The sequence below is a fragment of the Cryptomeria japonica genome, chromosome 6 (assembly GCF_030272615.1).
Source record: "Cryptomeria japonica chromosome 6, Sugi_1.0, whole genome shotgun sequence".
In the NCBI taxonomy this organism is placed as follows: Eukaryota; Viridiplantae; Streptophyta; class Pinopsida; order Cupressales; family Cupressaceae; genus Cryptomeria; species Cryptomeria japonica.
This window is the reverse complement of record NC_081410.1, coordinates 632,365,660-632,391,879: the sequence shown is the minus strand read 5'-3', so window position 1 is coordinate 632,391,879 and position 26,220 is coordinate 632,365,660.

The window sequence follows — 26,220 nt, the reverse complement described above, 5'->3', positions numbered from 1 at the left end:
ATTCTTCTATTAATTAAATAAATCTTTATTTATTTAATTAATTCATTAACCTTTTCTACCTATGACACATGTCATTCATCTCTTAATTCATACAGTACCTACCCTCTTATTATTTTATTATTTCTTTTACCTACCCTCTAATCATATCTGACCTCTTTTACACCTCTCAATCTTATCCCTCCATTTCATATAGCATCTTCTATATAGGGAGATGCTTCCTTCATTATCAAACCCTCACTATGAATTCAACCCCCCGATTAGTTGACTTCCCCGACTATGCTTTCGAACTTGCATATGCAATCAAGCCTACTTGCAACCACATTTTCGTTCTTTGTTGAGCTCTTGTGCACATATAAAATCTGAGAGCAAATATATCAAGCAAGATCAATGGAGATAGGAAGAATGGAGATCCAAACCCTATTGGACATGTGATGGTATAACCTTTGTGATTTCATTTCACTTGCATTGTCTTAGGTAATCTTCATATGTTATGGTGAATCTTTGTTGTTGTTAGGCTAGGGTTTTGTGGTTGAATTAATTTAGTCTTTCAACATTATTGTTTATCCATTTTCACCATATACAACAACAACTCACCAAAATCTCTTGGAATTATCTACATCTAATAATCATGTGTGTCATCATCAAATCATAAACCAATATAACCAATTGACCAAACTTAATCGATTAGGGTTTATAAAAAACAACAGGTAGGGTTTATTGGTTACAACAATAGATAAGGTTTACACTAGTTACCGTTTCTCCTCACAAATTCTTCCTACTGGTTACAGTAACAATATTGCAACAATATCATTACCAGTTTAATTGACATCAATCACAACATAACATGTCATTAATGCAATCTTCATGCAAATGCCAACACAAACATGCCTCGTCGTGAATTAACAATTGGTCTATATTTTACAACTCAGATTCCTACTTCTTTCTCTAAAAAGATTGTTGATATTGTAGGTGACACAAGGAAATTATTGAAGAGGTTCAACCTATAAGGTCAAAGAGGTCTCTATTGAATTATTTAGTAGCCCAAGTTACTTGCTCGAGGAACAAAAAAGAGAGCAAAGAACCAGTGGTGAACCAAATTGTTGCGGACTTGGATTCGGGTGAAGAAACTGAAGTGACAATGGATTAGCAAGTATTGAATAACCATCCATTGCGGATACAGATGGAGGTAAGGAAATTGAAGAAGGGCCAAACCCAATGAGCACTCTGACTATTATTGACTCCTCGGATGTTTAGATACCTCCACCATCTAAAGAAAATTCTAGCACTCCTCAATGGCTAGGAGCTTCAATTATGGAGAAATGTAATGTTGTCCCTATTACAATTCCCATGGAGGATATGGTGAGGAAGTGCCTTGGGAAAGTATCTAAACCAAAGAAACTCAAAACACAGGCAATGGTGGAAGTGGATGAGGCAATAGGTCATTGGGTGGATGAAGTAGCTAAGCCTATCTCAGGCAAAGATTTAGAGAAGGCCACTAAAGATGATTTTACTATGGAGAAAATTTATTTGGGAGTTTCTTCAAGGGTGGTAGATTCTAAAAACCTGGAATCCTCCACAAAAAGGATGATATCTAGGTCTTGGAAAGATGAGAAAGATAAGAAGGTGTTAGGAATTGGAAGGCAACTAAGAGGGGGGATGAATCAGTTGTCAATGAATTTCAACCCAATTATAATTTAATCAAACTTGATACTTAATATCGGTAAACCAAACATATTGCCGGTTGACAGATTAACAGTTATCAATACAGGTGAAACTTAATGCATGAAATGGAAAGAGAAACAACATCCACAACATGACACAAAGATTTTGATGTGGAAACCCTGTAAGGGGAAAAACCACGATGGGAAACCTTACCCACAATCAGATGATACTACTATAGATAGTATGTGTATACACATGCAGAAAGGCGAACTGCCTAGAGCACACTACTCAAATGGGAGTTGCAATGACTACAATAAGATGGTTAATTCCTAGAATAATCAATTGCTCAAAATAGCATCTCCAATGCTAGATTCAGTACCAGTTAAGCTATGATAAACACCTTCAAACCTTCCTTGAACCTTCTCTATGATGTGCTCATATGATCTTCAATATTCGCACATACCATGTTACAATACCATACCATAACCTTACATACCATCTCTCATCTCACAAATGAGATATTACATATATACAAAACCTAAGACCAAATGTGTAGGTCAGCTCACTAAGAATATTACAATAAAATCAATTACAAATAAGTCTTTATGCGATGCATCATGTCTGTCTATTCTTTATCATAATCATTTGTGACTCCTTCATCAACATAGTAACAATATTTATCTATGTTCTTCTTAAATTTATATCTCTGATATTCAAGGTTAGGCTTATATGTTCTTTTAGCTTCCTCTCTCAATCTTGCATGTCTCTCGGGACATCTAGATGCTATATAACCAACTTTATTGCAATTAAAACATTTAAATGGTGTTTTACCTTTATACTTACTTTCAAGTGGACCTTTAGGCATTTTCCTTGCAAATAGTGCTTCAAGTTCTTCTAGTTCTTCATTTTCCCTTCTGATATCTTCAAGTTCTTTTGTATATAGTGCTTTCCAATCAGATTTGTTAGATGATTATGATGATGTTGTAGATGATGATGCTTCGAAGGCTAAATCTATCTTACTTATAGCAACAGGACCAAATTCCTCAAGCTCAAATGTTGAAAGTTCTCCAACCAAGGTATCTCTAGATACTGATGTATTAGGCATTGTTCTCAACTCATTAAAAGTAGTTACTTTCATTTTATATGCCAGTGGAAAAGCTCTTAAAACTTTAGAAACAGTTTCATCTTTATTTAAGGATCCTCCACAACATTGTATTCCTAAAATAATTTCATTAACTCTTTCCATAAAAGCATAAATTCTTTCATCTTCTTCCATTTTCAAATTTTTATACTTCACCTGATAACATTTTAGTTTTGCAATTTTTATAGTGGTATCTCCTTCATTCAATGTCTCTAATATATCCCAAATATCTTTAGCAATAGATCGGTCCAATAATGCCATGATTTGCTGATTTGATAATGTGCTCAAAAGTGATTCTCTTGCTTTGCAATCATTTTCTTGATCTTTACCCAAAGTTGGTGGATTAAGTTGATTTAGAGTAGGACCAACATAGCCATTCTTTGTAACTTCCCATATGTCTCTTCCAATGCAATTCAGATGTGTCTCCATTCCGATCTTCCATATACCATAGTTAGTTCCATCAAGTTTAGGACTGTCCTTCCTGAAAATGTTTGTTGCCACAACATCTCCTCAAGTTGTTAGGCTTTTGCAAAAAGAGAACTAAGCTCTGATACCAATTGTTAGGAAGCGGAAGGCAATTGAGAGGGGGGGGAGTGAATCAATTGTCATTGAATTTCAACCCAATTATAACTTAATCAAACTTGATACTTAATACTGGTAAACCAAACTTATTGTCGGTTGACAGATTAACAGTTAATATCAATACCTATGAAACTTAATGCATGAAACAGAAAGAGAAACAACATCCACAACACATGACTTAGAGATTTTGACGTGGAAACCTTGTAAGGGGAAAAACCATAGTGGGAAACCTTACCCGCAATCGAATGATACTACTACAGATAGTATGTGTATACAAATGGGGTCTGCACACATAGAAAGGCCAACCGCCTAGAGCACACTGCTCAAATGGGAGTTGCAATGACTACAATAGGATGGTTAAATCCTAGAGTAATGTACTACTCAAAATAGCATCTCCAATGCTGGATTTAGTATTGGTTAAGCTCTGATAAACACCTTAAAACCTTCCTTGAACCTTCTCTATGGTGTGCTCATATGATCTTCAATATTCACACATACCATGTTATAATACCATACCATAACCTTACATTCCATCTCTCATCTCACAAATGAGGTCTTACATATATACAAAACTTAAGACCAAATGTGGAGGTCGGCTCACTAAGAATATTACAATAAAATCAATTACAAATAAGTCTTGATGCGATGCATCATGTTGGATCAATACATTTACAATAATATTCAAGCAATAAATCATCTCCATAGCGTGTCGTGCTGATCTGGAATAGATAACGCATGCTAGTCCATAACCTAGACCAATCAGCCGGTAATAGAAAATATGTCAACCCGATTAGACCAATAACCAAATAACCAAAACCAAGTATCCAAACCATGTCTTTGACATAATCAAGTGATCTCTAGATGACAACAAGTCATCGTCAGTGTCGGTGAACCATATAACCTGTCGGTGAATAATATACCGGTGACTGTGCATAAGTCACTGAACTTGCCGGTGAACACAATGTGTTAGTTCAACGATAAACCAATATAACCATAGTGCCAAATACATAATGTAGATCTCTAGAAGGATAAGTGTTGACATCAATTACAAAACTAATGCAACACATCCATAATACCAACAAAAGGATCCGAAACAGGTTGTCACCCAAATGGCGAAATACATTAACGCCATACATCATCCAAGCCCTCAACCACTATCTCAGATGATACTATCCTTTGACCCTAAATCACTGGTGAACCAGAATCTATTAGATCAAGTCCAAAGGAGCCGCATGATAGCTGAAATATTCAATAAATGGCTTGATTCTATTACACAACAAGGTTCAGACTACATTGTCAGCCTGGTTAAAGTATATGAAGACACCATAATTGTGAGCAAAGAACTAGAGCTAGAAATTTTTGCATGGGAGAAGGAAAGAACCAAATGGGTGGTAGTCTTGGCCCAAATGAATGATGTGCAAAATTTTGTTGTAATGAAATTCCTAACTGAAAAACCAGTGGAAAATCTGGATGATAATGTGCTTTATGTGTCAAGAAAGAATGTCAAATGGAGAAACTCGATTATTAGGCAAGGCCATGAGGAACCTGCTAAATTACTTAAATGGTTGAAGGATTTGATTGATACAATGCAGAAGGATTTTAAGTGCATTAATATACGACTCATGAAGGAGGATGGGCAGGGAATTGAAGCCGTTGTAGATATGGCCAAGATCTTCAAAGAAACAGTACAACTTGTAAAAGAAACAAAATATCTGACCATTGATGACTTTTCAAAAGTGGCTAGGATAGAGTCAATGCTGATAGTCTGCTTTGATCACTTGGAGGCACATAAGGCAAAGGTTACACAAGTGAACATGGACAAGGAAGTGTGGAATCAGCGTATCCAACACATCAGACTCCCATACTTTCTGGTTATCTTGAACTTTTCAGCAGCGCATCTAGAGTGGCATAATGTGTGTGGTGCCATGGAAAAGCAGGACAAATCGGCTATCGCTTCTTCCACGATGGAGTCCTGATTAGCTAATGGATGATGTACCATCCTATCTACGGATTTTGTTCATTTAGTTTCATAAAGTTCAAAGAAGATGGTTTCTTTGACTCTAGGTTAGAGTTAAAAGGTTTAGGGTTATTTTGTAATAAACTATTGGCCTGAAGGCTATATATGTAAGAAAATCAATCTTTGTTATGGTCCAAAAAACTTTGATTTGGAGGAACAGATTTGATTTTTCTTGAATTTCTTAGAACTGATATTTCTAGTACTTGAATGAAATTCTATTTTGATGCAATCTTAAAAAATCTATGTTTGAAGGATTGGCAATCTCTATTGATATGTATGCTGGTGTGCAAAATATGTCATTTCATTACCAGTTCTTTCTGTGTTTGTGAATTCATTGATTTTTTGTTGTTTAAATGGCATGTATCCCCCTTGTCCTATGAGGCATGAGTGAGAATCGATCAACATTTACACTACTTTGAGTTTACTTTACTTTGAGTTTATTGAATGAATATATGCGGAAGTAGAAGTTTGTGAGTTGTACACTTATAAATAGATCTTTTGTAGCATTCTTTTGTGTTGATGAATGAATCCAAAAGCCTTTCAAACTTTTTGGTGAAAAGTGTATTCGTTTCTAAATTAACTGCATAAAAAATCATTGCAAATCTAATGAGGAGCTGCCCTCTAATGCAGAGGATGAACCCTAAATCAGTTCACCCAACTCTTGGTTCATTTTCTTTCCTTTCATAAGGGGTGTGCACGAGTCAATATTGTAATATATATATAAATTAAAGAAAGGGCAAATTTGTTAACCAACACCTTATTGTAACATACACATATAAACCGGTAAATGAAGAAACATATAACATGAAGTAAATAAACCACCCACATGAATAAACACCATAACACACTAAATTTTATACATGGAAAACCTCAAAGAGGAAAAACCATGATGGGATTTGTGACCCAAAATATCAATTCATGGGTCATATGAAAGATATTACATAGCATGGGGCCTGCACATGCAGGAAGGCACACTGCCTAGAGCACACTGCTCAACACAAAAGAGTCTCACTGACTACAAGCCTTTGTTGAGATAAAATAGTAATGGTGAACTCACAAAATGCATCTACAATGCCAAAAATAGTTCTGGTTATAGCTCTGCTCTGTACCGGTTCATAAACCCCGAACCCTTCTACCGATATCTCCTTTCCTCCAAATAATGATTTACAAACCATCTACTGATCATAGCGTGATATAAATTTTGCATACAAATTACCTACATGTATATCCTTTGCATTACACAATTCTACTACCATCTCATATACTCTATCCTATATCAAAATGACCTAATAGACTGACTTTTATTCCCTTTACAAATAATATACCTTATGTCGGCTTACAATACAAAAGATATTCAATGTCAGCCCTATACAATAATTACAAAATGATTTTACAAATAAAACCTTTTGGATCCTAGATTGATGTCGGCTTCACTAAAGTGTTGGATGTCGGTGTCAGTGTCGATGTCGGTGATGACCCTAAATACTCTAATGTTGGTATTTGTTGATGTATGCCTCCAAATGTCGGTATCTATTTTCTATAGAATCTTGTTACCATAAATGACAACATATGAATCCAATGAGTGTCAATTTCCAACACTCTTTTGGTTCCATGTAGGTCTCTGACTTCCATATGCTTTGTACCCACTTTTCTACAGAGCATAGATGCTATATCAGCCTCCATATGAATGCAAGTTCCTCTTCCTACAATCAAACTCTCTATGGCCAAATCCATTGTAGTAATAACATACAACATTTGAAATATTAGGGATAGAAAATGGATTCTTTCTAGCATAAACGGGAGAGGGGACATGCATGTATCTACTCCTGGATACATTTTTCTCATACACATGATGTCTATGAGATCCTATATTATTCTTTCTAGATCTCTTTCTACATTCCTCTGCCCTATGACCATAAGCATTACATGCAAAGAAATAACCAGTAAAGGATGGCATATGACTTACAAATTTATTTTTCCATGCATGGGGAGATCTTACTGGTCTAGCATCTCCATTTCCCCTTCCTTGAGGATGGATCCTTGGTTGTCCATTTTGTGCAACCCTTCCTTCTAGTCTCTTCTTCTCCCACACTTTCTTTGTCCTATGGGTGGTAGCATTCCTTTGTCTTCTACCAGTAGGAGGTATTTCTTGCTGCCTTCTTATGTTCATGCTTCCGATGAAGCTATCTTCTCCCATCTTCCCTTTACCTTTGGGATTTGTATTGTTCCTCCTTCTTGCAGCACCGGTCTTTATTCTTGTTTGCAAGTCTTCACCGGTTGTAGTTAGATCAACCTTCTTCCAGGGGAAATTTCTAACTGTGAATTTCTAACTATGAAGGTCTGTCCCTCATTCTCTCCATTTGAGGAGACAAACATAATGTCATTGTGGGAGACATTCTTGCTGGTGGAGCATTCACCGGAACCACTTCCTAAACCTTCAGTTTCCTTGGCATGTTTTTGCTTCTTCAACATTTTTTTCCAGGCATCACTGCTACCATCAAACTGGATTCTTACCTTGAGCTCATCCTGATATTTCTCAAGGTCATTTCAGAGAATCTCCATTTCTCCAACCAGCTGCAGATATTCTTTATCTTTATCTTCTAGCATAGATGCTAGATCATTACACTGACACTCCTTGGTGCCTTCTTCTTGAGACTTCAACTTTGAGATGCATTTCTCAGATTCTTCAAGCCATTTAGTTAACCAATTTTGCTCCATTATAGCAGCATTCTTGAATAGCTTGTATTCCTTTCATACTCTACTGAGTTCTTCTAGTGCATTTACAAGCTCTCCTTCAAGATCAACTTCTACTTCATCTTCTTCTTCATCTTCTTCATTGTCCCTTCCAAATACATCATATGGGTGGGATGCATTTGCCTTATCACTTTCAGATGTGAGCACCTCACCTTAAAATTATTGTGCCATGAAGAGATGAGTCTCCTCATCACCATTCCTACTGCAACAATCTTATCTACCTCTGGTATCTGTGCATGGCTCTGCAACATTGTTCTTCTCACTTCCACAAACTGATCCAGTGGTGCAAGGTTCATTTCCAAAAAGTTTCTTTAGTCTATCCCATAGACTCTTTGCCAATTTGCATTTATCCACCTATAAAGAAACATCACCAATGAGCCCACTAAATATGGCCTTCATGGATTCTTGATTACACATGCATCTTATTTCTTCTTCATAGTCAGTGGGAGGACAGGCATTCCTATGGAGACCATTAACAACCAACATCCAAACATAAAACCCTAGAGAGGACAAGTAGAATTCCATTCTACAACTCCAAATAGAATAGTTTGAACCATCAAAAACTAGAGCAAGGATTGACACTAAACAAACCATTGTGTCCTTAAGCCAGAATCTCTGCAAGCAAGATAAAGATTGATAAAAATGGTACCTATGCTCTCATATCAATTTTTAGACACAATGCACCACTAAGAGGGGGGTGAATCAGTGGTTCTCACCTATTTCCTTTAACTATCCCTATGAAAGTATATCAATTAACAGTTCTAGCTGAATGCAGACTTACTGGTTAGTGAGGAGAATAAACACACATGCATTGCCACAAAGGGACATCACATAACACCAATATGTACGAGGAAAAACCTCACTGAGGAATGCTACTGGAGTCTACTACTCTAATCCAGCCTCATATTGAAAATCGTTACAATGTTTAGGGCACCAACCCAAGGAGCTACAACCCATGATTTAGGGAACCAACCCAAGGAGCCCCAACCCCTAATTTAGGGCACCAACCCAAGGATAACCAACCCCTAACTTGTTTATGGGATACAACCCAAAGGAGCTATAACCCCTGCATCGAGCTACAACTCAGTGATCACAATGATAGGTTCAACTACAAAATTAGTCATATTGTTACAAGTGAATCTTGTAACCATTTCATATACCTCACTCTTTCAGTGAGACACCTTCTCTGCTACACCGGTTCACTCTTCTACTTCTCTCATCTATTGCTGCATTGCCAGTAAACTCTACCAGTTCACCTCTACTTTTTTTCTTCTCTCCTGGATCTCCTTCTCATTGCTCTGCTCTTTAGTCCTCTCAACTGGCTTCCTGCTAGTACAAGCTCCTACTTATTTTCTCATCAATTGCACTCTACCTACTATACCGGTTTCTCAAACCATACCGGCTAACCCTCTATTAAACCCTATCACTAGTTTAACCTTCACTCACTCAATCAGTATTCACTATTATCTTCTTCTATTTTCACTCTAATTGATCTAACTCTCTCATGCAACACTCGATCACTTCACAACATCCCAATCTTCTTCTATTCAGTACGAACCTTCATTGATTTTAGCTTCCTTATTTATAACCTAGTTTTCTTGCCAAAAGCCAATTAAAAAACATGGGTGGTTAGGATTTCCTCATCAACCTTGAGACAAGGTAGTTGCAGAGTTGGTCGACATTAATGGTAGATCCCATAAAACATGGGATGTGTTGCAGGCTATTGCAGAGGTTTGCGGCTGGAGGTCTGAAAGACAACTAAGAGCCAACTTAGAATGATTGAGGAGATCGAGGTAGATGAAGGAAACTGAAAGACCAATCTTGGTGTTTGACCAAGAAATCAACCAATAGGGTAAAAAGTAGATTGCCAAATATAGAAGGCGTGATCAAGAAGGAATGACAATGGAAGTGATGATCAAACAGCTATCTGGGTAATCAGATTAGACAAGATCTGATTGGATTTGGCTCAGTGCATATTCCATCTACCACAGCATGCAAGTCTGCCACCTTGACACCATGTGACATCCATGTCAACCAACTGCCAGCTTGGATTGGTGTTAGTTGAGACAAGATCACTAACCAAACACTCACTCGGTTCATCTTTTCTTTCGATTTACTAACCCTATCGGTATCTCATTCTTTACCGGTTAACATTCATGTCTTCTCTTTGTTGAACTATCGGTGGAACACCTTAACCAGTCACCAGACATGTCTATCCAAAGCATGCTTATCTTCATTAGATGGGAGTCTTCTACATCTACACCTTGTCTATATTACTAGTGGACATACATACCGATAAACACTCTTGATGATACTATGTCATCAATCTTCACCAGACTCCATCTTCAATCCGACCATTCTTCTCTAACTGCATCTACTCAGGCTTGCCTTCTCCCTAACAGATTGGACCATATCTCAACCAGTTTGTCAAGGAGATAAACCCAACATACTTCAACTACACCGGCATCACAACATGCCTTCTCTTCCAGTCCAATGCATAACCCTGATTTCATGCACTCAAGGCATTCCTTTGGTTCACTAGTAGATTAGGTGTGAGCCTTAAGGAACTTGCCTTTACCTCTTCTTCCTTATCTCACAGAACTATAATGCACATTATGCATAATAGGAGATAAGCTCCACTTACTGGTCGACTGATACCATGTCATCTCCATCCTGCAATGCACTCATGTGACTACCCTGTTTGTGCAGCACATCTTCAAATAGGCACATGTGATCAGGTGTGGGCACATTCACTATTAGTTATCTCTTCATATGGTGACTTCATCTTCATCTGGTGGGAGTCCTGCTAATCTGCAACCTCTTAGCATACTAGTGACCTGTACATCCTTCTCCTCCGGTGTTGATGTGACTTAGGTAACATTTTGCCTCTTCATCACAAACAACAGCTCAAGCACCTTGCTCATCCTTCTTGTTCACTGGTCATAATCTTTCCGATTGACAACCACTCACTTGGTTGATTTGTCTTCTCCATGTCAACACATCACTTTCTAGTTGACATACTCTCCTTGCTGGTGATACATAGTTCTAGTACCGGTAACCTTACCATTTCATCCACACAAGTCAGACACTAACTTATGTACCAGTGACACCGGTGGTCATTGCTTTGAATGGCATTCTCTTCTTTTCCTTACCAGTGTTCAGTAACACAAGGTGATATCAAAGATATTTCATTCTGTACTCTTCCATGATAGTGTTGCACAAACATCTCTTCTACCAGTAGTCATCCCATACCAGTTGACATCAATGACAATACAATGACAACATCATCATCTTCTATCTTCATATCTTCCAATTCCTTTGCATACAAATCTTTCCAATCTTGCTTACTAGTTGCAGATGTAGATGCATGAAAAGAAGGTTCAATCTTCATAGCTCTAGAGGGTCCAAATTATTCAAGCTCAAAAGAAGATAGTTTCCCAGCCAAAGTATCTTTGTTGACAGATGTATTAGCTATTGTTCTCAACTCATTAATAGCAGTAGCCTTCATTTTTTAATCTGGTGGTAGGGCTCTCAGAACTTTAGAAATAATTTCATCTTCACTCAGAGTTCCACCACAACATTGAATTCCCATAACAATATCATTTACCCTTTCCATGAATATAGTAATCCTTTCATCTTCTTACATCTTTAGGTTTTCATATCTCACCTAGTAACCATCAAGTTTAGCAATCTTCACTATAGGATCACCTTCATTAAGAGCCTCCAACTTATCCCATATAGCCTTTCCAGATGATTTGTCAGTTAATCCCATTATTTGCTGATCAGAAAGTGCACACGAGAGAGCTTCTCTTTATCTACAATCATTATCAAGCTCCTTATCCAGGTTTATCGAAGGAGGATTGCCAAATCCTGGATTATAAGGTGTGACACCATTTTGTGTGATCTCCCAAATCTCCTTGCCAAGACATCTCAGATGAGTCTCCATCTGAATCTTCCATACTGTGTAAATTGTTCCATCAAGCCTCAAAATATCTCTCCAAAAGATGGCTCTAGATGACCTGGATGAACTTGAACTGTTAATCGCCATAGGATATTCCTCAAGCGGTTAAGCTTTATGCAGAGAGGACCAAATCTCTGATACCAATTTTAAGACAGTTCAAATAACCAGAAGACAACTGACAGGGGGGATGAATCCGTTGTCATAGATTACCAGAAACATTAGCAATTAAAACTTTAATATCAGAACCCAAAATATTAATACCATAATGCTTAAACTAAATACCAAAATAGTCGTTAAACCAATTAAGCATAAACAATAATCATAGAATAAACACCATTCACATGACACCAAGATTTGTACATGGAAAACCTGGTGAAGGGAAAAACCACGGTGGGAAGCCTACCCACAGTCAGATTATACTTCTACAGTAAGTATGTGAATTATAATTGAGGGGCCTGCACTTGTAGGAAGGCCAACATCCTAGAGTGCACTGCTCATCACAAAAGGAGTCTCACTAAATACATATAAATCTAGACTACAATCCAGAGAAGTGTTGAACTGCAAAAGATAGCATCTCCTATGCCTAAGTATAGTTCTGGTTAAGCTCAATACCGAAGGACTAAATCCTCTTACATAAACCCAATTCGATCTCCAATGATCGAAAAAACCCTTTGCCTGAATGATATTACATTATTCGCACATTACATCCCTTGACCATGACCTCTAACATAACATGATGATCTACAATGAGACCATACATCTATATATACAAACCCTCGACCACAAACAATTAGGTCGGCCACTAGATAATAAACCAATTACATAATTACAAACCATGTTGGCCTTAGACCAAACAAATAATATCCAACACATAAGACATCCCAGAAACACATCAAGAGGTCCAATCCACACGTTACATTAAAATTGATCCATAACATAGATCAATCGGGACCCAGTATAGGTCCACACGCTACAACAATTATCTCCATCCGCTAAGTCTCAAACATGATCACCATCAACATCTTGAAACTCCACCAAAAGATGCACCAACACCACTTATGAAATTCATCAAAGACCTTCATCAAAAGCTCTATTGGTGAAACCCTCACCGGAACTAGATTCTAAGCTTCTAAGAAAACAGGATAGCATTCGATAACTAGACCAAAACCAATTGACTAAATATGAGCATGAGTATCATGAACAAGCCAATTCCATAACCAAATCATACCAGAGCCTATCGGATCATGCCAAATCCAAATCAACTAGAAACCACTCAACCTATCAAGACCAGAAGGGTGTCGGTAAAGCATCCAAACAGCTAGTGTTGGCATCAATGACAAAACATAAATGCAACACATAATCAATTCCACCAAATGGCCAACAATGAACACCCATCAAAGTGTAAAGAAGGTGGATTATGTAAGAAGAAAAACATTAAAAGAAATAAAGGAAAATAGTGGATGCACAGACAAAACATGACTTCTATTTGACAGAATCCATCATTTGCATATGTTCTATCATTTATCTATACCTAGTAGCCCCAATTCAAATGGTTAATGGGTTATTTCCATGGCAAAAAGAGAGGAAAGGTGGAAGTTACATAAAAGTGCACAATAATTAGAAGACAAATGTTGTCCAGAATAGTACTTATTGTCACTGTCATGATTAGCCAAAGGAAAGTCATGGATAGATCTACAAGGAAAAAACTCAATAGATACTCAAAAGTGGCAGCCATTAGCCAAAGGAGCATACATAGTCCCTGCTTGGTTTTAAAAGACAATGATAATAGAAAAGAGTCATAGGAAATAAGTAATTTTTAAGTAGTATACAGTGATAGGTTATTAGCAGCAATGCTTTAGAAAAATATAGTCTAAAGAGGACAAGATCAAGAGACAACAAGCACAATCTAGATCATGGATCCCAGAGCAGCCTTGAGGTGCACCATCAAATGGATAGCAACATTGCCCATCAAGAGGAAGGGTTTATATTTCTCACAAGGTATCAAAGTGAAAGACAATAGAAGAGGTTGTTTAAGATAAAGAACATCAAAAGGGACTTATGTCATGTCAAAGAACTAGTGGAAAACCCCTAGCAAGAGGGGTAAAGATTATTTAAAATGATAAAAGATTACAAACACAGAGAACTGGGTGCATGACACAACAAAGGTCATCATTTAAAGATAATCATCATATGCACCATAACAAAGTCAATGTCAGATATCATTCAATCCATCTACAGGATACAATGAATGGTTTTTAGAACAACAATGATGTGATAACACAAGACATGCAATTGAAGGCCACATTTATGATTATCATAATAGTAAGGTAGTGAATTGATGCAAAGTATCTATCACAAACCATAAAACCTTCATTCAAGGGTAGACTTTAAACTTGAATCAAGAGGCATATAAAAATATCAACCACTCTTCTCAACTCCAAACCAATTTCAAAGGTTATATTAGATCCCTACAGACCTTAATTCAAGATTTAAGATCATAAAATTCACCATAACATGAGATAACAAATTCTTATTTGCCATGGAATGCTCTATTCAGGTTTTCATCCTTTAAAAAACTATTTTCACCAAAATAATCACAAAATATTTAATTTTTAACCAAATTAAGTAAGGAAAAAAATAATTGGAAAGATAATTCAGATACCTTTCCAACAAATATAGCCTTTCTTCATTATTATTCTTCATGTGACCACACCAAATGCTGCAACCGGACTGCTGCTGCCTTCACCAGTCTGCTTTTCACCATGAACTGTAGCAAACAGTCATCAATAACTTTTTAAATATTAATCCTAAATAAAATCTCTTCAGTAATACTTTATCTAACTAAGTTACACAAGTTATCTCCAAGTTTCAGCCTGATCCAGTGGTTAAATCAAAAGTTATGATCATTTTCCCAAAAACGGGTAACCCTTGGCAAGGTTTTGACAATTTTTGTAGAAACAAACATATCTTGCCAAGTACTCCACAAAAATGAATAAGAAAGGATTCATCTAAAATATATTTCATTAATCTATCATTCAATAACATGTACATATAAAAATTACACCAAATGTGATCCTCCATGGATCTATGACAGTCACAGATTCCTTAAAACCTCATGACAGTTTGAGGGTTTGATGGATAATCTTTGTCAAATCCCCTCCAAACTGATCTACCCTCTTGATTTTGACCAAAAATGGTTTTATAAACCATTTTCAACTCCTTCCTAACTACTCTAACCACCTCATGACCGATGGATTTCATTTTTACACTTTTGTTGCACTTTTTGGCAATGTTGCAACTTTGCAATTTTTACAATTTTTGCATTTTTGACATAAATGACTCTAACCCTTACATGGAAACTTTTAACACTTCAAGATGGACCAAATATGATATCTTTGGACAAAATTTCTCATTTATCCTTACATATTATGATTCAATGGACTCAAATAACCTTAATACATTATGAATGACTCAAATACAATAAAATTGCTCATATTATGACTTTTGACCTCCTGGTATGCTTGTGTGCATAAGTGCCTCTACACCATGAATACTCACAAAGACACATAAAGATATATTCTACATATAAATAAACAACGTGTAGCTCACATGCATGGAATAACCAATCATTCGGAGAGCAGTCACAAAAGGAGCAAATCAAACCCTAAGCAATCTAATCTAACAAAGAATGAAATGTGTTTATTTAAAAATATTAAATAACATAGATCGATGTTGAGAGATATCATTCTTCAAATGCTTATTTCTATTATTTTAATTAAAACAAAATAGATGTCTACAAAATGATCTCTTGCAATTATCAAATTACTCTTTTCAAAATGTAAAGATAAATATAACAAATAAATCCTAGAAAAGAAGAAGATAAAATACACAGTTAGATGGTAAATTTATCCCCAAATTTATTAGGATTTAGAATTTTTTCGAACCCTACTCTATAATTTTAAAAAAAATGCTAAAATTCTCAGCGATTTAAATTACAAAAATATGCAATCCAAGATAAACTCATTCAAATGCCAACACACAAGTGAATGGATATTCAATTGAGGAAAGAGAGGTTATGTGGGATTATTGAAGGGGTCGACTTTGTTGGCATATAATGGCACTAGATCTCCCTTACTATATTTTCGATCTAAGGCACCACTATGTACTCCATTTATGACTACCATAACCACCACCCAAATCGTGGTCAACTTATCTATGCTCCCCGCCATGATTTTGGGCACTAATAGAATGAAACCATAAAAGCCTACAAACCTTGAGCTTGGAGGAAAAACCCTGTTAAGAACATGTCTATGTTTTTCAAAAAATAACTAGGAAAAACAATAGTCTTCTCACCAGCATATTCTTTCTTAATACTCCAAAACATTTGTGAGCAGTTTTTGGGTCAATTGGACTAACAGTGGACATAACAGCTAGTAGTGACAACTTTGACTATAAATTTATAGGTTGCCCAGAGTGAAATGTGAATTGTCTATGCATAGATCTGAAATACACCTTATTTACTAGCAATTGCACCTTGGTGTACATTGGGTACACCAAAGAGGTGTGGAAGGTTAATTAGGAAAAAAAATTGGTCTATTTTTTGTATACAATTATACAATACATGAACTCAATTGGTTGGTCATTTAGTAGATGATTTTTGTGCAACAAAGGTCTTAATGGAGAAGTGTTCACTTCAAATCAACTTGAAATAGAGTAGGAGAGATCGAGTGAATAAGAGAGGTAGGTCTCTTGATTCTGCATTTGAACAATAGGTAGTTCATCTTGTGGATAGATGCCTCATTAGAGCGATTTGGAGGACTTTGACATAAAATTGGTAAGTTGTGGCTTATGAGCCACAAAAAAATAAGGACCATGGGAAAAAATATGTAACCATGATTTAGAGTTGGTCAGTATCATCCATGCTCTCAATTTATGGAGTCATTGCCTTATGGGAATTTATTGTCATTATTTGGTTCACATATTTAGCTAGGAAAAGTGAAAAATAAATAAAAAGATAGCTAAGTTCAACAAAATTCGATTCATTTAATCATAAATTTTATGCCATAAAAAAATGAAAAATTATGATATTATTTTGATATAAATATTCTATTGAGATTCAAAGGATGCATTTATATTCTATAAAATAAAAATTTAAGGCATATAATTTTATATTTGAGGTGCACAAAATGACATATCATATTCATCTAGGAATGGCTAAAATGTTGCATATTTTGAAATAACACATTTTTTGGCTTGAAATGAAGGTTATTGTGACTCAATTTGGGTTTCGATAATTGGAGTGCTAAAAGGTAAAAGAAAACATGGGTAGTATAGTGGCCTAGTGTAGATCCACGTGACATTCTAGAACACAAATGGTTAGTGGTTAGCATGGATTTTGATTTAGGTTTGTTTAGAAACTGACATAGAAACAACACTATTCTAGTTGTAGTAGATATGCTAACTAAAGTTGCCCATTTCAATGCTAGGAATATTACTGAGGATGATATTATTGTAGCATCTAAATTTATCAAAGAAGTGGTAAGGTTATGTAAGATTGTAGATGTGATTACCTCTGATTGGGATAAATTATTTTTATCATGATTTTGGACCATATTGATGGTTGCCTTTGTAACCAAATTAAATTTCAATTGTGCTTAAAATCTAGATATTGATGTACAAACTAAAAGGTCAACTAGGTGTTTGCGGATATATTATGAATATTTTGTTACTACTTATCAAATTGCCATTAGTTTTATATTCAAATTCATACTATATATTCTAGTCGGTTAGTATTACTGAATCATGCAGTCGGTACACACAGAGAAGTCGGTATGAACAGTCTAGTCGGTTACAGAAGAAAGCAGTCACAGAGCACAATATTCACTGAGTTGTTTACCGAGTACTATTTCATGGCTACCGATCAGTAAAGTTAACTCACCGAGTTGATATTCACCGAGTGAAACGTTTTACCAGATACATTGAACCTGGACATGCACATGAAAACGTGTTACAAGATCGAGGCACATCTAACTGTTATTACATTGGAAATTGCACTAGAAGATTATGTATGATTGCAAGGTCAATCTAACCAATGAAATATTTTGTTTAGTTGTTCATTCGAGGAATCTTTTTGTAAAGATCGAAGTAATGAATTAGATCACCACTGTAAGAGATCTATTTATACAACATGGGAAGAGAGAAATGTGTGTGTGTGTGTATGAAGGAAGACTATTACAGAGACACAAAGAGGTCACCGAGAAGGTTATTAGTGAACAATCGAAGAACAAAGTAAACAGAAGGGTTTACCAAGTTACAATATGGGTTACCGAGGTATGCTACAAGCTAGGTAATCTTATTCTGAGCACATAGAATCTGCTATAACATTTCAGATGTAAAGTTGCAGATATTTGTAAAGTCTTATTGTAATATTTTGAAGTTGAAAGAGATACCTTTAATAGGGTAAAAGACTCTAACCAGGTGCAACATTTATATAGTGTTGTGAAATTCTTTAGTAAGGTAGATCTAACAGATCTTGTTACTCCTAACAGGGTAAGCTATCAGAAATAGCTAAATGTAGCTCTAACTGAACAATCTTTATTATTGCAGTAGTGAAGTTGTGGGTGCCATCCCCACCGCAGTTTTTCTCTCTAACCAAGAGTTTCTGTGTGACCAAAATATATGTGTTATGGAGTGAATCATGTATGATTGTTATCTATTTGTTTTAACTTTATTTTATGTTACTGCACTATTCTGTTTACGCATAACAGTAAGGTTATTATTGAAGAAAAGTTTTGGAGTACTGATTCACCCCTCCCCTCTCAGTACATTAGCTTTCCATATTGGGCCTAACAATTGGTATCAGAGCTTTAATCTTGGAAAAGGGTTTAACTACCTAAAGAGAAAGATCTTATCAATGGAAGGCTACAAACAATCTCAAGGATTGTGTATCTACAAGAAGAGCTAGATAATGCAAATCAAGTGATTGCACACATGCAAAGACAAATGCAAAAATCTTTGAAAGTAAGGAGAAGATTATCTGATGACTTGCAGGATTCTCAAGAGTTAGTGGAACAAATCGAGACATCATCTAAGAACAGTATATCTAAAGAGATTGAAGAAATGATTGGAATGTTGAAAGAAAAGAACAAAGCATTGGCTAATCAACTAAAAGCAATGAAAAGGGAACATGAACATTTCAGTACACAGATGACTGAAAATCTAGATGCATTAAGGATAGCTGAGGATAAAGCAAGAGATCTACAAAGAGAGAAACAACAACTTGAAGCTCTAGTATCTGATAAGGATGATAAAATCATAAGGTTGACTGGGATTCAACAAAATATGATAGATCAACTAGGTTATGCACATCATGAAGCAATTCTAAAGAATGATGAAAATCAATCATTGAAACTTGAAGTATCAAGGTTGGCTGGTGAACTTGAAATAGAGAAGAAATCCAAAGAAACATTGGAGAAAAGTTATGAAGCATCAAAGATGTTGGATGAGAAACTGAATACAAGATGACCCTACAAAGAAGGAGGACTCGGTTACAAAGGAAAAGAATCTACCGAGAAAGGAATTCACACTACCGAGAGAGGAGAATCATCAAAACAAGCTAGAAATAGGAATAACATCAAAAGGAAGAAGCCTATTTGCTACTACTATGGAAATCAAGGTCATACTGCCAACATATGCTAGATCAGAAAAGGTAAGCAACCAAATATCACTAAGCCCAATGGAATTGCAATAAATATGGTCACAAATCTAATCAATGTAGGACAAAGTCTGTTAACAACTATCAAAAGGCAAAATTCAAAGGGTTTTGTAGAAACTGCAATAGATATGGACATAGTACCGAGAAGTGCTGGTCTAAGAAAAAGAACTACATGCGGTATCCACACCGAGCAAACACTAGAGGTTACCGAACTCACACAGATCCTTACCGACAATATGCAGCAGTACCATGGGATTACAATACAAGGATATGGTGCGAATGTTGTGGAAGATATGGACATATTAGTGCCAACTATTTTATAAGGTTTGGAATGAACAACCGAAGATCATGGAGAAATCTTGGTATGGCATGTTTTCATTGTCACAAAGTTGGACATTTAGCTGGAGATTGCAGAGATCAACCTAGAAGAGACATTGAAGAGATAAAAGAAAAATTAGAGATGATTTGGAAAAAGAAGGAAATTATGTCAGATGAAGAAAGCACCTTACCTACTGAGTTAGGTGCACCTATTTTAAATTAGTCAGGAAAAGGTATGAAGGGACTGCATTCTCTAAAGGTTAAATCATAACAGTTCCTATTATATTATGTACAAAATTCAAAATCTGCATAGTTAAGATGCAATTAGTCAGTTTATAATACTTTACAGAAAACCTGTCAAGTCGGTGTATACAGGAAACATGTCAAGTTGGTTAATAAAGGAAATTTGGTTACTCGGTTAAAACAAAAAAGGGAGTCAATTGGTAAAAGGTGAACTGAGTGCATTTAATGTTTTGACCTAACTTGCACGGAGCCCGATAAGGTATTTTTGAGTACTTAAAAGTGTTTTCATGGTCATTTTCATTCACCAAGTTTTCAAGAAGCAGAGCAGAGAGAATCAAGGTGATCAAACTTCATTCACAGTGAATTTCGAGGTATTTACATCAATCCATTCACACTATTAAGCTAGTTTCTGATCTAGTCAAATTGCTATTGTCTACCGAGTGTGAAGCGTCAGTCGTTTGTAAACCCTAAGGATAATTTGTCAAATCTTACCTGAAACCTACAATGGTGCCCAAGATCCAAGATCCCGTAGTTGTCAAAAATGTGGAGAAGCCCTCACTGAAATATTCTTTAACTCCTAAAGTTGCCTCTGAACCGAATGACAGAACTGCATTTTCACTCATCTTGGATCGAGTCTTGTTAGTAGAAGATGTTAGATTCTTCACCAAATGTCGTGTTGAGGAACTCGGTCATGTCGAGATTAGTGACACATATGATGAACTTTGCACTGATGGCAAATTGGATAGCAAATTTGAGCATATCAAAATCAAGGGATTAACTAAAGCCCTAGTCTATCCCCATGTGTTCAAACCCCAGTGGGTTAAGTTTGTCTTGAGAAGAGTACATGATGATTTCATGTGGCTACAAGAGCAACTATTTAAGATCACTAAGGAAATCATTCACCTGATCACTGGGTATCCTATCTATGATCATGCACGAGCACATAAAATGATATCACAAAAAGAGATAATTAGTTTAACTGGAGTAGAATCTGATTACCGAGGACTAAAATTGAATAATGTCACTGATGCAGAACACAAGTTTGCAATTAGAGTAATTGGTTACTATTTCTTCCAATCTGCAAGGGAAAATAGTGTACCATGTGCTGTAGTTGACTTGGCCTACAAAATAGTGAAGAAGGGAATGAAAGTAGATTTATGTGAAGTACTACTGAAGAACTTGTTTGAGAACCTGAACACAATAAGGAAGCCGAAGAAGAACAACTCGGCAAATACACTAAATTTTGGTTCACTTCTTGTATGCATGTTTTTTTACTTTGAGAAGTTCTTTCCCTCAGTCGGTAAAGTAGTATGGGAGCTACACCGACCTATCACCCATCAAATCAATGACTTCATCAAGAGGTTAGGTGATAACTTTAATGATATCATGGATGATTACTTCAGCAAGTTCCAAGAGAAAATGCACAACAGGTATAGGATTCCACCACAGTTGGTAGAAAAATATAAGGATAATATATGTTTTGAGGTAGACACTGATTATTGTTATGTGAATGCTATCAAACCGAGGACTCAATCGTTGCAACCAATGGGTTATGAGATTGATTATGATATAACACAGCAGCAAATTGATGCCTATTTATTATTGCTAAGGCATGCAACCGAACTAAGATATGGAACATATGAAGAGGTGAAGGAAAAAGTAAAGATGAGCATTGTAGTACCTAAGGCTACAAGAAAAGCTACAAAAATGATAAAGGTTTTATCTAAGAAATTCAGAGAAGAATCCTCCTCTACACCTATCAAAGGAAACCTTGCCATTACCGAAGAGGAATCAAAAGCTCAAGAGGCAACAATAACATTAAGTACAAAGTTGCCTAAGGGTAAAGTTCTGAAAAGAAAGAAACGAGACATTTCAAAGGCCCTACCGACTCCACCAACAAAGAGACCCAACACTAGAGCATCAGTTGCATCACCGAGTAAGAAACAAAAGAGTGTTACTACACCCAAGGTAACCAAGACCTATAAGAAATATACTCGGAGACTCATTTTGGCAAAAGAGTCGAGTGATACAGAATTTGATGATGCAAATAAATTTCAGATTGTGAAAAGCAAAAAGGTAAATATTCATAGTGTTGAAAATTTTTGTGCCAATCTTAAAGAATACGATGGATTTGCAGGATTTAGATATGTTAAGTATGAGACTAGGAATAATGATGAGAAGCAACAAATTGAAGAAGCTGTCATCTGTACACTTCTAAAGTTTTGACTAGCTCCATTAGAACTAGCAAAGTCACTTCCGAGTGAATTATACTTACATATTGATAATAGATGGAAATATGCAATGGACTCAGAGAGACAAATAAGAGAAAAAAGTCTAGTCCATCTATTTCCTGATATGTTTGTAGTAGAAATCAAGGAGCATTTGACCACATACAATTCTAAATTTCTTGTCAAACAGAGAGCCTTAAAATTGATGAATGGGCTATACATAGATGTGGAGAATGAGACAAAAGCCAAGTGGTAGGAGATCTTCAAACAAAAGGATGTCGGTGAACAATCTAAAATTGAAATTGTTGATATCACCGAGCAAGATCTAGATGTCACCGGGCAAGGTCCAAACCCGACTGACACTATTCAAATTGATGAAGATGTAATGGATGAAGCAGCACCGAAGTAGGAAATGATTGAATGCACTACCTATGCAAAACTTGTATCTAGTGAATCTATTTTAGAACAAGTTTAGCCTTATCCGCTGGTGAAGCCACCTGTCTCAACCGAAACTCCCAAGGACACAGAGCAAGGCACCGAAGGTACCAAATCTGAAGCAGCAGAAGATACAACCAAAGATCAGACATCTCAAGCACCATCAAGCACTGCAAATGTTACAACTGAGACCCCTAGCACCGAGACACCCAAGGACACTACAACGGCTATAGGAACTGACCAAAGTGTTGCATCTACCGAGCAACCTACCAAGGGTCAGCAAGCCTCACAAGCACTTGTCTTAGTGCAACCGACCAAAGTAAAAGAAAGGAAGGTGAGAAAGCATAGTTTCAAATTTGACTTGTCTAAACCGATAGTGTTTCCCAATGTAGACATCTCCAAATTGAAAGGGCAAGTACTCACTGAATTCGGTGAACTGTGCAAAGAAAAGGCCGAACAAGAGAAGCAACTAGCCATACAAAAGAAGAATAAAGTACTTCAAAAGGTTAAGACACTTCTAATAGAAATGCTACCTTCAGCAACAGTGTCAACCGATGCAGCCATCCATATTCAACTAGATGAACTCCTTACTCAAATAGAAACATCTGGAGTTGATGCATCTGAGTACTTAAGCAAGCTAAAGGATAAAGAGCTTACAACAAAAATGATTGAAGAGGTACAAAAAGCTCTTGCTATAGGAAAAGTAAAGCTTGTCAAATTAATTGCTGAGTTGTCCCCTCAACTCAAGCATATTCTTTATTTATTCCAGAAACTATGTACATTTTCCTTATTCATTAAAGATATCAAAAATAAAACTGATGCAATTGAGAAAGAGATCACTGATCTCTCAACTAAGTTGACCACCAAGCCTAATTCAGTTCATAATTTTTATACAAAGCTTCAACAACTCATGGCTCAACAGTTAGAACTCAGGAATGAAGAGCATAAAATCAGGATGGACATAATGACCCTTCAGACATTATTCCTTCTTCATCTCTCATCAGTATAGGAATAGATCAACAGAGCTACACGCCTATCAACTACACAAGAGGGAAGCACTCTTGATGGCTTAATATCACTCTTAGCTGATATTCAAGCACAAAATTCATTAATGGAAAGTGTAAAGGATTCACTCTCGGTCACCCTCACTAACGCCCCGACAAGGTATAAGTCTATTTTTGATCAGTTACCGCCTCCGGATGGAAATTAAGTTTTTGATGTTTGTCAAAAAGGGGGAGTAATATTATAATACTACATAGAGGAAAGTAATACCCGGCAAAGGGGAAGTAATACTATATTTGGAGAGTGATACAATTTTGGTAACACAGTTTTGAGTATTGTACACAAGGGGAGTATACCGAGTAGAATATACAGAGCATTCAGAGCACACAAGCACAGAACAGAACTGAACATGCAAAATTCAAAGTTATGTACAGAATAATGCTAAGGGGAGTATATCTGCATATACTATTTCATTGACTATTGTATATATTGTCAAGTGTAGTCATTTTGCAAGTATATAGTTTTTGAGTTATGACTTTGAAAGTAGTTTTTGTCAAACATCTCAACTAATGTCAAAAGGGGAGATTGTTACTACTTATCAAATTGCCATTAGTTTTATATTCAAAGTCATATTATATATTCTAGTCGGTTAGTATTACCAAATCATGTAGTCAATACACACAGAGAAGTCAGTATGAATAGTCTAGTCGGTTACAGAAGAAAGCAGTCACAGAGCACAATATTCACCGAGCTGTTTACCGAGTATTGTTTCATGGCTACCGATCAGTAAAGTTAACTCACCGAGTTGATATTCACCGAGTGAAATGTTTTACCAGATACATTGAACCTGGACATGCACATGAAAACGTGTTACAAGATCGAGGCACATCTAATTGTTATTACATTGGAAATTGCACTAGAAGATTATGTATGATTGCAAGGTCAATCTAACCAATGAAATATTTTGTTTAGTTATTCATTCAAGGAATCTTTTTGTAAAGATCAAAGCAATGAATTAGATCACCACTGTAAGAGATCTATTTATATAGCATGGGAAGAGAGAAATGTGTGTGTGTGTATGAAGGAATACTATTACAGAGACACAAAGAGGTCACCGAGAAGGTTATTAGTGAACAGTCGAAGAACAGAGTAAATAGAAGGGTTTACCGAGTTACAATATGGGTTACCGAGGTATGCTACAAGCTAGGTAATCTTATTCTGAGCACATAGAATCTACTATAACATTTCAGATGTAAAGTTGCAGATATTTGTAAAGTCTTATTGTAATATTTTGAAGTTGAAAGAGATACCTTTAACAAGGTAAAAGACTCTAACCAAGTCTATAAATTGTATATCCTCTAACCAGGTGTAGCATTTATATAGTGTTGTGAAATCCTTTAGTAAGGTAGATCTAACATATCTTGTTACTCCTAACAGGGTAAGCTATCAGAAATAGCTAAATGTAGCTCTAACCGAACAATCTTTATTATTGCAGTAGTGAAGTTGTGGGTGCCATCCCCACCGCAGTTTTTCTCTCTAACCAAGAGTTTCTATGTGACCAAAATATATTTGTTATGGAGTGAATCATGTATGATTGTTATCTATTTGTTTTAACTTTATTTTATGTTACTGCACTATTTTGTTTATGCATAATAGTAAGGTTATTATTGAAGAAAAGTTGGAGTACTGATTCACCCCTCCCCTCTCAGTACATTAGCTTTCCATATTGGGCCTAACATATTTTTCTATAGATCAATCATCAAGGTGGAAAGATTTTCTCCATATAGTTGAATTTACATAGAATCACTCATATCTAGATTTGAAGTTTTATATGACAAAAAATATAAAATGTCGTTTGGCTAGAATAGTTTGTATGTTGTGTTTCTATTGGGCTTGAAGTACTTTAATAATACCATGAATGATTAGATAATAAGATAAAGGATGAAAGATGTTTCAAATAGGGAAAAAATCCAAGAAAATTTGAAAAGATTGCTTAAAGCCACTCATAGGAGGAAATTTAATGGGAAAGATGATTTTTGTCGTCTTCCACATTCAAGGATTAGTCTCAATCATTGATCATCTAAAGTAGGTTGTTCATATCAATAGATGTAAAAATCTTTAAAAAATAATAGTTAATTGTTTTAACAATATATAATTAACTAG